Here is a 15,823-nt window from a genome sequence, read left to right on the forward strand (position 1 = left end):
AAAAAAAAGAATTCATGATCTTTCCCCACAAACCCTTCTCTCTTCCATATTTCCCTAATATTGTTGGAGGTACTACCAGCTTCCCAGTTACCTAGGCTTGCAGCTTCAGTGTCATCCTCCTCATTCTTATGGATTCCACAAGGCCAATCAGTTTAAAAATCTCATCTCTAATTTTCACAGCATCTTATACTCATCCCTTTTTTTTCTCATTCATATTGCCACAACCTTAATAGAGCTCCCTCATCATCCCTTGCTTTAATGACTGAAACAGCTCTCTAATTGGTCACTCTTTTCCATCTTCAATCTATCCTCCACTCAGTTTTCAAAGCAATTTTCCTAAAGCAGGTATGACCATGTTACTCAGTAAATTCCAGTGACAACCTATTATCACTAGTATCAAATATAGCGAATGTCCTCTGTTTAGCGTTTAATGCCAAACTGGAACATGACAACTTTTCACTTTTCTGGTCTTTGGATACTTTACTCCCCATCATGAACTCTAATATCTAGTTCATTAGTCTACTTGCTCCTCCTCAAACATAAACACTCAGTGGGATGTTCTCCATACCTAGAATGCACTCTCCTTTCTCACCTTCGCCTTTTACTTATCCTGCCTTCTACTAAGACTCAATCTTAACAGTCTTTTCTTTCTTAAGAAGGTCTTCCCTCATTCCCCCACCCAGCCAAATGCTAGTGAAAGAAACAGGGAGAGTGAAAGAAAAAAGAAATAAAAGAGAAAGGGAAGAAGAGAAAAAGGGGAGGGAGAAAGTGAGAGCAAAAGAAAGAGAAAAGAAAGAAAGAAGGAAGGAGAGAAAGGAAGGGAAGGAATGGAGAGAAGGGGTATAGATTATTATCTCCATTCTATTGTCTTTTTATTGATTTTGTTAAATATTTCCCAATTGCATTTTAATCTGATTCTAGACAGCACTGTCAAGTGTTGCATGTTTAACATCTCTGGACTCAAAGACCTCAGGAGCCCCTTCCAATCCTTTGAAGGTCAGGGATGCCTAGAATCAAAAGTCAAGAGACTGTAAGGTTTAGAAAGCAGTCTCCATAGCAAACAGCAAAAGCAATGAGGATCAAAGGAAAAAGTTTCCTGGATCTGCTCTGAAAAAAAAAACCAAAACACAATGTTGTGGCCAACAGGCCAGGCCTAAACCATTATAAAGGTTCAGGTACCAATAGGGATCATCTCATCCAATCACTTTACCTTTTGGATGAGTAAACATAGGCACAAGGAAATTGTCAAACAGGTCATTAATGACAGGACCACAAAAAATCCAGATTTTCCAATTCCTAAACTAGGGTTCTTTTTCCTTAAAAAAAAAGAAAAAGAAAAAATAATTGTCAGCCAAACGTAATATACAAAACAGTACTTACTCCACTGAATAGTTAAATCTATTTATAGAGAAAAGACCTAAAACACATATCGATATCCTTATCAGAAAACAAAGCAAGGCAGTATGCGTTAGATGTATTCATTCATAGACCACATTTAGTAGCTAAGATGTGTAAAGAATGGTGCTAAAGCTCTGGAAGAAATGCAAATCTAATTAAAATGCAGTCCTTGCTAACACAGAGCAGTACTAGATTGTCTGTACTACAAAATGTCACAAAGAGAAAATTATTATAAATTGAATTAGCCTGATGGAGAAAGAATCTGACATGTTCCTCAAAAGTTGTAAAGCATTTGACAAGTGGTCAGAGCATCTGTAGGAGACAGTTATCTCTATTTTATAGAGGGGCAATAGGAGATACATTGGAATAAGGTAGGGTCAGCTAATGTATGATTTTTAAGTCCCAATCTAAAGAGCTTGAAATTCTCAACCAGAGTTGTTCAAAAATGAAATCAGTTACTTTCGGAAGTAACAAGCATCCTATTACTGGAGGCCTTTAAGCAGAGTAGACAACTACTTGATTGACAAGTTGGAGAGGTATAAAACTGAACCAGAAAATCCAAGGTTCTTTCAAATTCAGAATTAGCATAGCTTTATCTTCTTTCTCCCTCTCTCACACCAAGAGATGTGAAATGCTTGTAGGTAGTAGGGAAGGACACAATAGAGAGGAAGAGATTAAAGAGGTGGAAGGAAAATCAATTAAGTAAAATCCCATAAAAGTCATGAGATCAAGATCACACCTGTAGAGTTAGCTTCAGCACTGAAGATCTAGAAGTAGTGGGGAAAAGCCATGAATATTGGCTTGCACTATTAATTAACTGATTTCTGTGTGTATTAGCTAGCTTGTAAACTGCTGGAGGACTATTATTTCTATTACATCACCTCAGATCAAGATGGTCTTTAACAGATACCTACTAATAATGAAAATTGTTATTGTCTGTTCTTCCTTCTCAAAGAAGACCATGGCATCGGGCAGGTGCATAACTTGCAAGTGAATTGGATTTAAGTGAGAAAGGGCTATTGAAAGTCACTAGCGTCACTTTCTCCTCCAGTGCCATCTGGGTCCAGCGACCAGGTGCAGATCAAGACAACTGAAGATGGCCCTGGATGCAGTGGGAGACCTTGATTTTTTTAAGCTAAGGTCTTTCCCAGGGCTCAGTTTGACAGAGGCAAACATTCAGTGATTAAAGGCTAGATAAGAAATGAGACAAAGAATGGCCTCTTTTACCTACTCAAAAAAAAAAGAAATCAATCTGGAAGGGGAAGACCCTCAGGGTTTCTGGCCAAAACAGAAACTATTGCTATTTAAATTTACTCAGTCAATCGGGGCCCAAACTAGAACACTAAGCGGGAACTGAACTGGGCCCTACCTTTGGCCAGAGTGAGCCAGAGTGAATTGGGTTTAAGGAATAGTCTTTAAGAAATAAATCTAGCTTCAAGTCTCCAAGGTATCTTAAGAGAGTTCACTGGTCAAAATTTACATTCCTTTGGGCAGAGTACAATAATGAAAAATGGTTGAGACTGGAAGAATGAATAAGATTTACATGAGTAAAAAAATCTGAAAGAAGTGTTTGATAAGCTAGTAAAATAACAAAAGTAAAGGAGCAAAAGAAAGGAAGTAGTAGACCAGAAGAAATCAGTTAAATGTCTGGCCATAATAGAAGATGTGTGGGTTACTTACTAACATCCACTGTTCAAAGAAAATCTACCACCTAAACTATTTTGCCTGTCATTTGTGAGGTTCAAATCAAGTCAAGAAGCAATGATTCAATGTCTCCCAAGTGCCAGGCACTGTCTTAGCACAGCCCCTAACGAGGGAGACAGCATGTAAACAACTATACACATACAAGGTATATACATGTATATTTATATTCAATATTCAACAAGATATATATACATATATATATATATATACACATATAAATAAGATATATACGTGCACAGGATAAATTGGAGATAATCTCAGAGGGAAAGAAAAGGACATTAAGGAGGATCAGAAAAGGTTTCTCAGAAAAGGTGGCATGCCAGGTCAGACTTGAAGGAAGCCAGGAAAGCCAGGATACAGGGGTGAGTAGGCAGAGCATTCCAGGCATGCGGGTGTGAGAAGGGCAGTCAGTGAAAATGCATGGAGTCAGGAATTGAACTGTCTTTCAAGGAGGTCAGTATCACTGAATCTGATTATGTGGAAGGAACAAGGTTTAAGACTGAAAAGACAGGAAGAAGCCAATCAGAGAGTTTTATATTTGATTCTCGAGGTAACAGGGAGTCACTGAAGTTTATTAGGTTGAGACATAGTCCAAGTTGAATATGCAGAAATAGGGCACCAAAATTGAGTTTCCCAGTAAAGGAGATATAAGTATTAATAATTACAGAGCTCTCAGCATGTCCATATGCCCTAACGTGAAGACTTTGGGACAGGCGCTCTTAACCATTTTTTGTGTCATGGACCCATTTGGTAATCTAGTAAAAGTTATGAATCTCTTTTCATACTGCATAAAATACACAGGGTTATAAAGGAAGCCATATATATTGAAACACTGTTTATATGTGTGTGTATATATGTGTATATATGTGTGTATATATGTATGTATATATATATATACATACATATATATATATACATATACATATACATATTTTAAGTTCATGGCCCCTAAGATTAAAAACTCCTTATCTATCTTTAAGATGTAGTCAAAAATCCCAGCTAAAGTTAAGAAATAGAAGAAGCTTGCCAGATAAATTATCTTTCAATCATACCTCAGCCACTTGAATGAATACTCAAAAGGTTTGATCAAGATGACAGTTTCACTGCAAAGTCTGCAGACCACTATTTTGGAGTCTGACAGTTTTCCTGTGTTGGGTTCTACAAGCTTCAGCCACACAACAACTCTCTGGCTATAGCCCAATAGTAGTTATCCTGACTTCTACTCCTACTCAAATGTTTGAAAGAACTTACTGTCATGGGCAAAACGCTGATTGACACAGTCTGCTGGGTTAAAAACAGCTTTTATTCACATTATCATCATCTAGATGGAAAATAATGAATTTTGATTGCCAACAGCTACAAAACAACATTCCAAATCAGCCTGATCACTATGAATGACTATATAGAACATAGCACAAGATTCAGTGCTTCACATTCCACTTGCTCTTTTTTAAAAAGCAACTTGCATACACAAAGGCCAGCACACAGATTTTTAAAATGAGCTCTTTACTTCTAAGTGGTTGTCATTCCTGAGAGTAAATTAGGAATGTAGGAAAACTGTGTACTAATTAAATGTCTGTTTTATACAGACACACACAGCAGAGACCTGAAAGAATTAAGCAACTCACTTAACACTTGTGTTTGTCCTTCATTTTCGAATAAGACCATGACATCAGAGAAATGACACCCAGTTAACTTGGGGTTTAGGGGCCAAATTCCCTCCCTCCCTCCCTCCTTCCCTCGCTCTTTGTCTTCGCCAAAACCGTAAACCCAGTGCACTCTGAAGCCTATACATTGTACAACAATAGGTCCCTGCACAAACTGCACTTGAGGGCTCCCTTCGGGACACTCCTGGCTTCAGAATGATTATCACTAGTAAGGGATGCTCTTTGCCTCTCAACTCCATTTATTTATTTTTTTACTTTCTTTTGCTCATTAAAGGAGTCATTCCCTGTTTACTTCTCCAAGAAGACTGTTCACTGAATGGGCATTACCTCACTCTGAGTACCTGAATAAGCCACTTAACATTTAGGCACAGAAAGAAATATAATCACACTAACCATACAGATTTTCATTTCATTATTTCATAGAGCATGTAAACAGATGTAGAAAGGAGGATTTTCCTTTTAGAGTTTAGTTTCTCAGGATCTAGGACCATGAGAATGTCTAGTTTCCAAGTGTTAGATAATAATTTCCAGAAAAGCCCCAAGGATCCTAGATAGTAGTTGTTAGAATCATAGTGACAGACAATCCCACTGAGGTTGGGCCATGAGATATGGGAGTGACATCACTGATATTTACTCACGATGCTTTCTTTGTTTGATTACCCATAAAAGTAAGTGGGCGTTGGTCAGTGAATGGAGAAGAAGCCATATGGGAGAAAATCCATGGAGAAGAACCTATATGGAGGAAAGCCACTGGGAACCCACAGGGGAATCTCCGTGTGCCTCAACCAGACCACACTGAGGCTTGAGGAGATTTAGGTGAGTACATAAGTGTGCCTCTCTCAATTAACGCCTTCGAGAGGTAGGGGTAGCTGCCCCCCCATTATCGCTGGCCCCTCTGAGAAGGGTGGTTAGGGAATGTGGTAGGGGCTGGTTCTCCCACAACTCTTTGAGGAGACTAGACTAGAATAAATCTGATTATTAACCTCTCCAAAGCTGTCTGCCTATCTGATGAGATCAAGAGTGAAACTGTTAGAGACTGGAGTGCGAAATCTCCAGTGCCTCCTGTGTGTATTATCTATGCAAAAATAAAATTTATAGGAGACAAGTGTCATAAATAAGATTATAACTTTCAGTGTGTCTATAACATATATTCCTTTATCTTACATAATCCCAATGACTTACATGGGTGGGGAACATGTAGCCTGGAGGCCACATATGATCTTTTAGGTCCTTGGGTGCCATCTTTTGACTGAGTCCAAGTTTTCAAGAATAAATCTTTTCATTAAAGGGATTTGTTCTGCAAAATTTGGATTCAGGGCCTTGAGGCCACAGGTTCCCCACCCCTGAATCCTAGTTTAATAAAATTTACTCAACAAAAAATTTAAGCATGAAGGGAGTGGGGAGGTACTGTAGAATCAATTAAAATTTCCTGTAACAATAACCTGCAAAGTTATAGAATATAATGCCTACAATGCCAAAAGGAAAAGATTGAAAGAAAAATCCAATTTAAAGTAACTACAGAACGTATAAAACATTGGGAGTCCATCTACTAAGACACACATGGGAACTTTATGAGTACAACTAAAAACACTCTACAAAAATTTAAAAATCCCTAAATAATTGAAGGAATATCAATTGTTGAGATTATATAATAAAATGAGAATGCCACCTATATTAATTTTTTATTCAACTGCCAATCAAATCAAACTACCAAAGAAGTATTTTATAGAGCTAGAAAAATAATAATGAAATTCATCTGGAAGAATAAAAGTTTAAAAAAAGTTAAAAAAAAATTGAAGGGAAAAATGAAAAAGAAAGTAGACCAACAGTTTTAGATCTCAAACTATACTACAAAGTAGTAATCATCAAAATGATTTATTACTGGTTGAAAAAGAAGTCAGCCAGTGAAACAGAAACAAACACAGTAGCTTAGTGTCTGATAAACCTTAAAACCCCAGGCACTGGGGTAAGGACTCATTATCCAACAAAAACTCCTAGGAAAACTGTAATGCAGTCTGGCAGAAATTATGCTTAGAAGACCAGTACCTCATTCTATATACCAAGATTAACTCCAAACGAATATATGACTAAAGACATGAAAGCTTATACACATCATGAACAAATTAAGAGGAAAGAGGAATAAATTTCCTTTTAGATCTATAGATATGAAATGCAGGGATCAATAAATAAAAGCAACTCTGATGTTCTGCCTCACCTATCAGATTGGTAAAGTTGACCAAAAAAAGAAAAAATGACCACTGTTGAAAGTATCAGATATAGGAAGAAATACATTAATGTACAGCTGGTAGAGCAAATTGGTCTAGCTATTCCGATAAGCAATTTGGAACTGTATTAAAGTAGTTAAAGCAGCAATTCCTAAACTTTTTGGTCTCAGGATCCCTTTACACTCTTAAAAATCAAGGATCCCACAAAGCTTTTGTTTACGTGGGTTATATCTGTTGATATTTACCATATTAGAAATTAAAACTGATAAAATTTTTAAAATACTTATTATCAATTCACTTAAAACAAAACCATTATGTATTAACAAAAATAACACATTTTATGAAAAGTATTTTTGAAACCAAAAATATCTGTGAGATGAGTGCCAGTGTTTTACATATTTTTGCATAAATTTCTTCCATTTCTCTACAGAGAATACAATGTGTGCTTATGTAATTTGTCAGTAATGAACAAAGTAATTACCGTATAGCATCTTTTAAATGTATAAACATAAAGCCCTCTACAAAAATCCTATTTTGATGCCTCAAAAAGATGAAATGAGATGAAATGATGAAAGGGATGGTTTCAGGGAAACCTAGGAAGACTTGGGTGAACTGATGCAGAAAGAAGCAGTCAGTCAACAAGCATTTATTAAGTGCTTACTATGTTCCAGTAGAGAGCAGCTAGGTGACACAGTAGATAAGAGTTCAAGGCCTGGAGTCAGGAAGACCTATATTCCTGAGTTCAGATCCAGCCTCAGACACTTACTAGCTGTATGACCCTGGGAAAGTCACTTAATCCTGTTTGCTTCAGTTCCTCATCTGTAAAAGTGAGCGGAAAAGGAAATGGCATCTTTGCCAAGAAAATCCCAAATGGGATCATGAACAATCAGACACCACTGAAAAAATTAACAAAATGTTCCCAAAGAAAGAGCTAGGTGATGCAGTGGATAAAGCTGGGCTCTGAGTCAGGAAGATCTGAGTTCAAACCCAGATACTTCCTAGTTGTGTGACCCTGGGCAAGATACTTAACCTCCATTTGCCACTAGAGAAGGAAATGGCAAACCACTACAGTATCATTGCCCCCAAGAACCCCCAGAGGTCCACAGGGTGACAAAGAATCAGAGACAACTGAAACAACTCAACAACCACGAAATATCCCAGGTAAGCACTGAGTATACAAATAAAGGCAAAAACCAGTCCCTGATTTCAAGGAGTGGACATTTCAATGAAGGAACCAATACAGCAATAACTAGATAATCTGAAAAGGAAGTTGGAGGGACCAGGAATGGCCTCCTGGAGAAGGTAGGACTTAAGCTAAAACCTGAAGGAAGCCAGGTTAACTTTTTTTTTAGATTGGAAATCTGCATCTAATGCAAGATTGACCAATGTGTTCTACAGCAGGGTGGCACGTGCAAGAAGTCCAGTGAAGTTGTACAGGGGAGTAAGTAGCAAGGAAATCTATTCAATAACAACAGTCTTGTAAAGAAAAATTTTAAAAGTTTATGAGAAAGCACTATTCTCCAAGTCCTGACAGAGGTAATAATCTCACAGGGAATTTTTCAAATATTCAATTATGTGAGTTTATTTCATTACTATGTACATTTTTTTTTCCTTTTTTTTTCTTTTTAAGCACAAGGGGAACATATAGGGAATTATTGATCAAGTCTTCTTGGCTTCAAGGCCAATCTCTGTTGACAAAGCTACATTACCTTTATACCTAATCATAATCCTTAGTATCTACTCTAATTTACATATGGAAATACTTTTGGTATTTGCTGAATTCGAAAATAGTAAAAACTAAAATGCAATAAATGGGTTGGATTAGGTGATTTCTATAGTGTTTTTGAGCTCTAAACTCTGAGACTATGAGCCTAGGACTCCAACACACAAATAACAGAATAAGATTTATAAATGCCTAAAAAGAAGGAAAAAATAATATTTGCTCAGTTTCATCATAAAGGATGCTGAACATAAGCCAGGTGCTAGAATTTTTTCTATGGATGTTGCTAATAATACTTAAGATGCAAAATGTAAAGAAGGTTTGTAAGCTTCGAAGACCTTCCAGGAGGGCTTTTTGGCTAATGTTCAGGCAAATCTGAACATTCAACACTGGCAGCAATTGGTAAAAAGACAAAGACATGAAAAAACAAATTACATATAGATGACAAGTGCAGTGAAAAAGTAAAGCTTTCTTAAAAAAAAATCCTTACCACTTAGAAATGGTAGTCGAGGCACAGTATATGTTGAAAAAACACGAAAGTTGGAGAGGATCCATGTAGAAGTTTATTTTCAGTCTCTAGCATAATTTGTGGACGTACAAGTAGGCACGGTGATGTAAAGCTGTCAACAGCACAGATTCACCTTATATTCAGAAGAATATGGAATATTCTGGAACAGGAAGAAGAAAGAAAAGTATGAAATAAGTAGGCTGGTTTCTTAGAAGCGACAATTACCAATGACATAGCAGTAAATCACTGACAATGGTTATTAATGACTCACATGGCTTTTTTACATAGGATAAACAATTCTCACACAGATTAAGAGATCAGCATTCATTTTAGTTTTTATAATGAAGAATTTAATCAAAAAAGTTTATTATAGTAAAATTCCTGTTTTCCAGGACACTCAGGTAATAGGGAAGTCTTCCACACACGGATTAAAACAACATATACTAACTTAAAGTTTATTAATAATCCTATGAAGTTGGCAAAATTGGTATTTTTACCTCCAGTTTTTGATACAAGGAAAATGGGGCTCAAAGCAGTTAAGAGCTATGGCTATTAAGCAGCAGATTTCCTAATTCTTGTTTCTGTTTTGGGGGTTTTTTTTCTGTTTTTTCTGTTTTTGCAGTAGATACTGCAAGCTGACTGCCTGTCTAATGAAGTTATGATTTAACCCATTAAATTTCAGAACAACTGAGAGGAAATGGGAGTCTGAGCGACTGTGGAGAGAGAGCAGGTGATCGAGGGCTGCGGGCCAAGCGGAATTCACAATGGATGACGTGGAGAAGGGCAAGAAGATCTTTTTCCAGAAGCGTGCCCAGTGCCACATCGTCGAGAAGGGGGTAAGCACAAGACCAGCCCCAATCTGAACAGGCTCTTTGGCCAAAAGACTGGCTAGTCCCTGGGATTCTCTTACACAGATGCCAACAAAAACAAAGGTTATCACCTGCGGAGACGACACATTGATGAAATACTTGGAAAACCCCAGGAAATATATTCCTGGAAAAGAAATGATCTTCACAGGCATTAAGAAGGAGGAGGAAAGGGCAGACTTGATAGTGTACCTTAAAAAGGCCACCAACGAGTAACAGTGAGTCTGCTGCCTTATTTATTACGAAAAGGAGATGTCTCTCATGAGATTGCTTTTCTTTTTTACATATATCATAATAACCCTATTTAAATTGTTTTCATCAACCAGAGAATTCTGATCATGAATGGCTGTTCAAAAACTTTTGTTCCACAGTCCTAATAAAGGAATGGTTATAATTACAGCCACAACCAAGCTATCACACTTTTCTGTTTCTCTCAAAAGATCTGATTAGGGACTTTTTTTTTTAAATCAAAGGTAACATGCTCCACCTCTGTCTTGGAAAGTTCTGGCTTCTTTTACTAATCAATGGGGAAAACCTATCTGAAATTCATAAGACTTTTACCTAAAATGTTTGGGGTGAGGGTGAGGGTGGGGGTGGGGTTATCTTCTGGAAAAAGTTTTGCCCCAACTTGTCCAAATGGCAAGGTCAACTTCATCAAAACTAACCCCATGCATTTCCAATTTAAATTCCCTAGCTTCTCCTGTATAAACAGCTTAATTACAATTATTTGATTAAATATTGCCTTTAAATGGTTGACAAAAAAAATGAATAAAATAAATTCCAGAACATGTAAAACACTTTCAATGGAAATGTTTCTAAAACACGATATTTAACCTTTTCTTGTTGGCTCAGGATCACCTTTATGAAGATCAATTATTGTGAAGGAGTAATGAAGAGACATAAGCATTTTAAATGTTGTGAAATCCCTTACATCGTTTCCCGTTTTTAAGCCTCATGACACCCCTGGGAGGAAAGTAATACATGCTATGTTATTTCCATTTTACAGACGAGGACACTGAGGCTCAGGGAGATTAAATGACTGTGTCCATGGTAACACATACGCCATCATTTGTAGGCTGTTAGTTAAAGTTTTCCTTATGCTAGGTCTAGCACTGTATCTACATCATGAGGAAAATACAGCTATCCAAGTCACAGTTCCAGAAAGTATAGGGCACAGGTTTGACTGCATACCCCAATGTAGCTCCTGAAACTTGTTTTCCAGAAGTAATTCCTTGAAGTCAACTTGCTTGTGTTCCTCTGCCTTGCTCCAAAAAGGTGAAATACAATACATGTTATCTGCATAACCTGTTAAGTTGTGGAACTTGACTGTGTTTCTGTTAAATTAATTAGCAAAGAAAAACTGAGGTGTTAGAGTCTTTCACCCTTCAGATAATAATTTTCTTCTTTAGTGGTGCTTAACAGTACACTTCCAGTAATTAATATCACTCAGGAAATATTATCTCTGAGTTCGGCATCTATCACACAATGGGCCACAAGCACATCTTTGTCACCCTAAATCCACTGTTCCATTTGGTATGTATTTGTTTTGACTGTACACTATCTTTCACCACGTCAAGAATTTGGGCCATGGTGTTTGGGTTATGGTTTTTTCCAAAACCTACAAATTCTTCCTTGTTAGATATGACAATAGATTGTCTCCAAATTGTACTCCAGGTAAACACTATTAAACATTGCATCTTTCATGTTATAACAAGAGTTAAAATCCAGAATAATGCAAGCATGATGGAACCACTTTCTCAAAAATGTTTTCTGGAGAGGGGCGGAGCCAAGATGGCGGAGTAGAAAGACGCACATACGCTACCTCCGAACCCACTGCCCATAAAATACCTGTAGAGAAAAGAACCACTGGCGAATTCTGGAGCAACAGAAGCCACAGAACAGAGCGGACGAGATATCTGCTCCAGAGAGCCTGAAAACCTCTCGCAAAAGGTCCCTTGCGCCCCGAACCCGGAGCAGAGTCCAGCCCTGCCTCGGTGGCGCAGCGCCGAAAGGAGCAGATCCGAGCAGGCTTCAGGGATGGAATCTCCAGCAGCCGCGCGGCTCCCTCCACCCACAGGTGACAAGGGTCGGTGAGGGGGTCTCTTTGGCGGGTCGAGAGGGGAGTGGGGTGCCCCCATAGCTCAGGCCCCCTCGGGAGGCAACAGAGGAGGCGGGAGCAGACCAGGGCTCCCCAAGCAGGCAGGACCCTGGATCCATTGTTGAAGGTCTCTGCATAAGCCCCCTGAGGGAACGGAGCCCATGAGCCTGCCCTGCCCTGACTTGAGCACCTGAACTTAATCTCACACTGAACAGCAGCCCTGCCCCCGCCCAAAGCCCTCAGGCTGGGAAGCAGCATTTGATTCTCAGACCCCAAGTGCTGGCTCGGTGGATCTGGAGGTGAGATGGGGGTGGAGAGGACACTCAGAAGTCAAGTCACTGGCTGGGAAAATGCCCAGAAAAGGGAAAAAAAATAAGACTATAGAAGGTTACTTTCTTGGTGAACAGGCATTTCCTCCCTTCCTTTCTGATGAGGAAGAACAATGCTTACCATCAGGAAAAAACGCAGAAGTCAAGGCTTCTGTATCCCAGCCCACCCAACGGGCTCAGGCCATGGAAGAGCTCAAAAAGGATTTTGAAAATCAAGTTAGAGAGGTGAAGGAAAAACTGGGAAGAGAATTGAGTGACATGCAAGCAAAGCATGAAAAACAAGTAAACACCCTGCTAAAGGAGACCCAAAAAAATGCTGAAGAAAATAACACCTTGAAAAATAGGCTAACTCAATTGGCAAAAGAGGTTCAAAAAGCTAATGAGGAAAAGAATGCTTTCAAAAGCAGAATTAGCCAAATGGAAAAGGAGATGCAAAAGCTCACTGAAGAAAATAGTTCTTTCAAAATTAGAATGGAACAGATGGAGGCTAATGACTTTATGAGAAACCAAGAAATCACAAAACAAAACCAAAAGAATGAAAAAATGGAAGATAATGTGAAATATCTCATTGGAAAAACAACTGACCTGGAGAACAGATCCAGGAGAGACAATTTAAAAATTATGGGACTACCTGAAAGCCATGACCAAAAAAAGAGCCTAGACATCATCTTTCATGAAATTATCAAGGAAAACTACCCTGAGATTCTAGAACCAGAGGGCAAAATAAGTATTCAAGGAATCCACAGATCACCACCTGAAAGAGATCCAAAAAGAGAAACTCCTAGGAATATTGTGGCCAAATTCCAGAGTTCCCAGGTCAAGGAGAAAATATTGCAAGCAGCTAGAAAGAAACAATTCAAGTATTGTGGAAATACAATCAGGATAACACAAGATCTAGCAGCTTCTACATTAAGGGATCGAAAGGCATGGAATAGGATATTCCAGAAGTCAAAGGAACTAGGACTAAAACCAAGAATCACCTACCCAGCAAAACTGAGTATAATACTTCAGGGGAAAAATTGGTCTTTCAATGAAATAGAGGACTTTCAAGCATTCTTGATGAAAACACCAGAGCTGAAAAGAAAATTTGACTTTCAAACACAAGAATGAAGAGAAGCATGAAAAAGTAAATAGCAAAGAGAAGTCATAAGGGACTTTACTAAAGTTGAACTGTTTACATTCCTACATGGAAAGACAATATTTGTAACTCTTGAAACTATTCAGTATCTGGGTACTGGGTGGGATTACACACACACACACACACATGCACACGCACACGCACGCACACATAGAGACAGAGTGCACAGAGTGAATTGAAGAGGATGGGATCATATCTTAAAAAAATGAAATCAAGCAGTGAGAGAGAAATGTATTGGGAGGAGAAAGGGAGAAATGGAATGGGGCAAAATATCTCTCATAAAAGAGGCAAGCAAAAGACTTATTAGTGGAGGGATAAAGAGGGGAGGTGAGAGAAAAACATGAAGTTTACTCTCATCACATTCCACTAAAGAAAGGAATAAAATGCACACTCATTTTGGTAGGAAAACCTATCTTACAATACAGGAAAGTGGGGGATAAGGGGATAAGCGGGGGGGAGGGAGGGGATGATGGAAGGGAGAGCATGGGGAGGAGGGAGCAATTTGAGGTCAACACTCATTGGGAGGGACAGGATCAAAAGAGAGAACAGAAGTAACGGGGGACAGGATAGGATGGAGGGAAATATAATTAGTTCTTACACAACACTACTATTATGGAAGTCAGTTGCAAAACTACGCAGATTTGGCCTATATTGAATTGCTTGCCTTCCAAAGGGAAGGGGTGGGGAGGGAGGGAGGGCAGATTGGCAGACAGGGTCAATTAGAACGCTCGGTGTTTTGGGGTGGGTGGAGGGGACAAAAGGGGAGAAAATTTGGAACCCAAAATTTTGTGAAAATGAATGTTAAAAGTTAAATAAATAAATAAATAAGGATGTTTTCTGGAATAATCATTTCATCTGGACACCAATGTGATCCATGGTCATAATCAATGAAATAACACTGTAGAGCGAGATGATAAAAATATTCCCTGAGAGCTCAAGGTGAGAGCTACAACTGACCAGCAATAGTAACAACTCACATTTCAATAGCACTTCTAAAGGACTTTCCTGACAACAACCCTGAGAGACAAGCAGCATAAGTGCCTTCATCACTAACGGAGGAACCTGGGGCTTGGAGAGAGTCAGTGATGCTCATGGTAACACAACTAATAAATGTCAGGGGCAGGTTCTGAACCGAGGTCTCTTCATGCTTAAATCCCAACTTCTTTTTACTATATCATACAGTTGTAACTTTGCTACTCTCATATAAACTAGAGATTACGTCTCAGGCAATTTAGAAACAGATTACAGAAACTTAAGTGGCTATGTACTGTGATACCTTTGAAAGTTCTGGATCAATGACAAAACTTCCTACTCAAAGATTTTACTTTATGGAAGAATACAACAGTCATGTCAAACTCAACTAGAAAGAGGTGCACAAAAGGTTCCCACTCAAGATGTGTACTGACTTAGAAAATCACATATATTAATATTATTTATATTCTATTATATTTTTATTTATTTTGCTAAATATGTTTTCCAATTACACTTTAATCTGGTTTGGGCTGCCCCCACAGTGATAGCTATGTTTGATACTTCTGGCCTACAGCATTAAAATATGAAAGAATGGTCAATCAAATATTCTGCTTAGACTGAAAGGATTTGGTTGTTAGTTAACATGTCAAATAAGCTAATAAGCATCATCAAACTAGATAGATTTTATTAGTGCTACAAAACCATTAAAGGAGTAAACTGAAAAGGCAAAAAAGTTACTATGCAGTTCAATGATGTGATTGTTTTTAACTCCTTATAATGCCATATCTTAGTTTGAAATGCCAAAGTCACACATCTGAAAATATATATGGTTCAATAAACTTTACTGCACATTAAAATGTATTGCTTTTTAGTGACTGCAGAGTCTGGTTTCTCAACAATGAATGAAGGAAAACTCAGTCAACTAACTTCACCTATATCTACCCTCAAAACAACCAGGGCAACAAAGCCCCAAGAATACTCAGAAAATATTTGTCATCATTACAGCTGAAGGGAATCCCTCAAATCAAAGGAATCATAGATCCATTTGAATATCTGAATAAGAAAACAGATGCTTGTGTACAAAAATATAAACAGTCAAAATGAACACAACACAAAAATAATAATGTAAATAGATGACTCTTATACAAAGAAATGACAAGTAAAAGAAATGTTGTTTAACTGCTTCGTGACCTCCTGG

At 38.1% G+C, this 15,823-nt stretch overlaps 1 protein-coding gene and 1 pseudogene across 1 annotated transcript in view; one reads left to right on the forward strand and one right to left on the reverse strand.

Annotated features, from left to right (window-relative positions):
- Window positions 1–9,204: 9,204 nt before the first annotated feature.
- LOC140511578 (uncharacterized) overlaps window positions 9,205–15,823 on the reverse strand; it is a 36,705-nt gene continuing 30,086 nt past the window's right edge. Inside the window, exon 2 of the mRNA XM_072620728.1 lies at window positions 9,205–9,382. The gene's annotated coding sequence lies outside the window, so the exon portion shown is untranslated. The remainder of the gene's footprint in view (window positions 9,383–15,823) is intronic.
- On the forward strand, window positions 9,987–10,304 carry LOC140511581 (cytochrome c-like; annotated as a pseudogene).

This window comes from Notamacropus eugenii, chromosome 6 (assembly GCF_028372415.1).
Source record: "Notamacropus eugenii isolate mMacEug1 chromosome 6, mMacEug1.pri_v2, whole genome shotgun sequence".
Lineage (NCBI taxonomy): Eukaryota > Metazoa > Chordata > Mammalia > Diprotodontia > Macropodidae > Notamacropus > Notamacropus eugenii.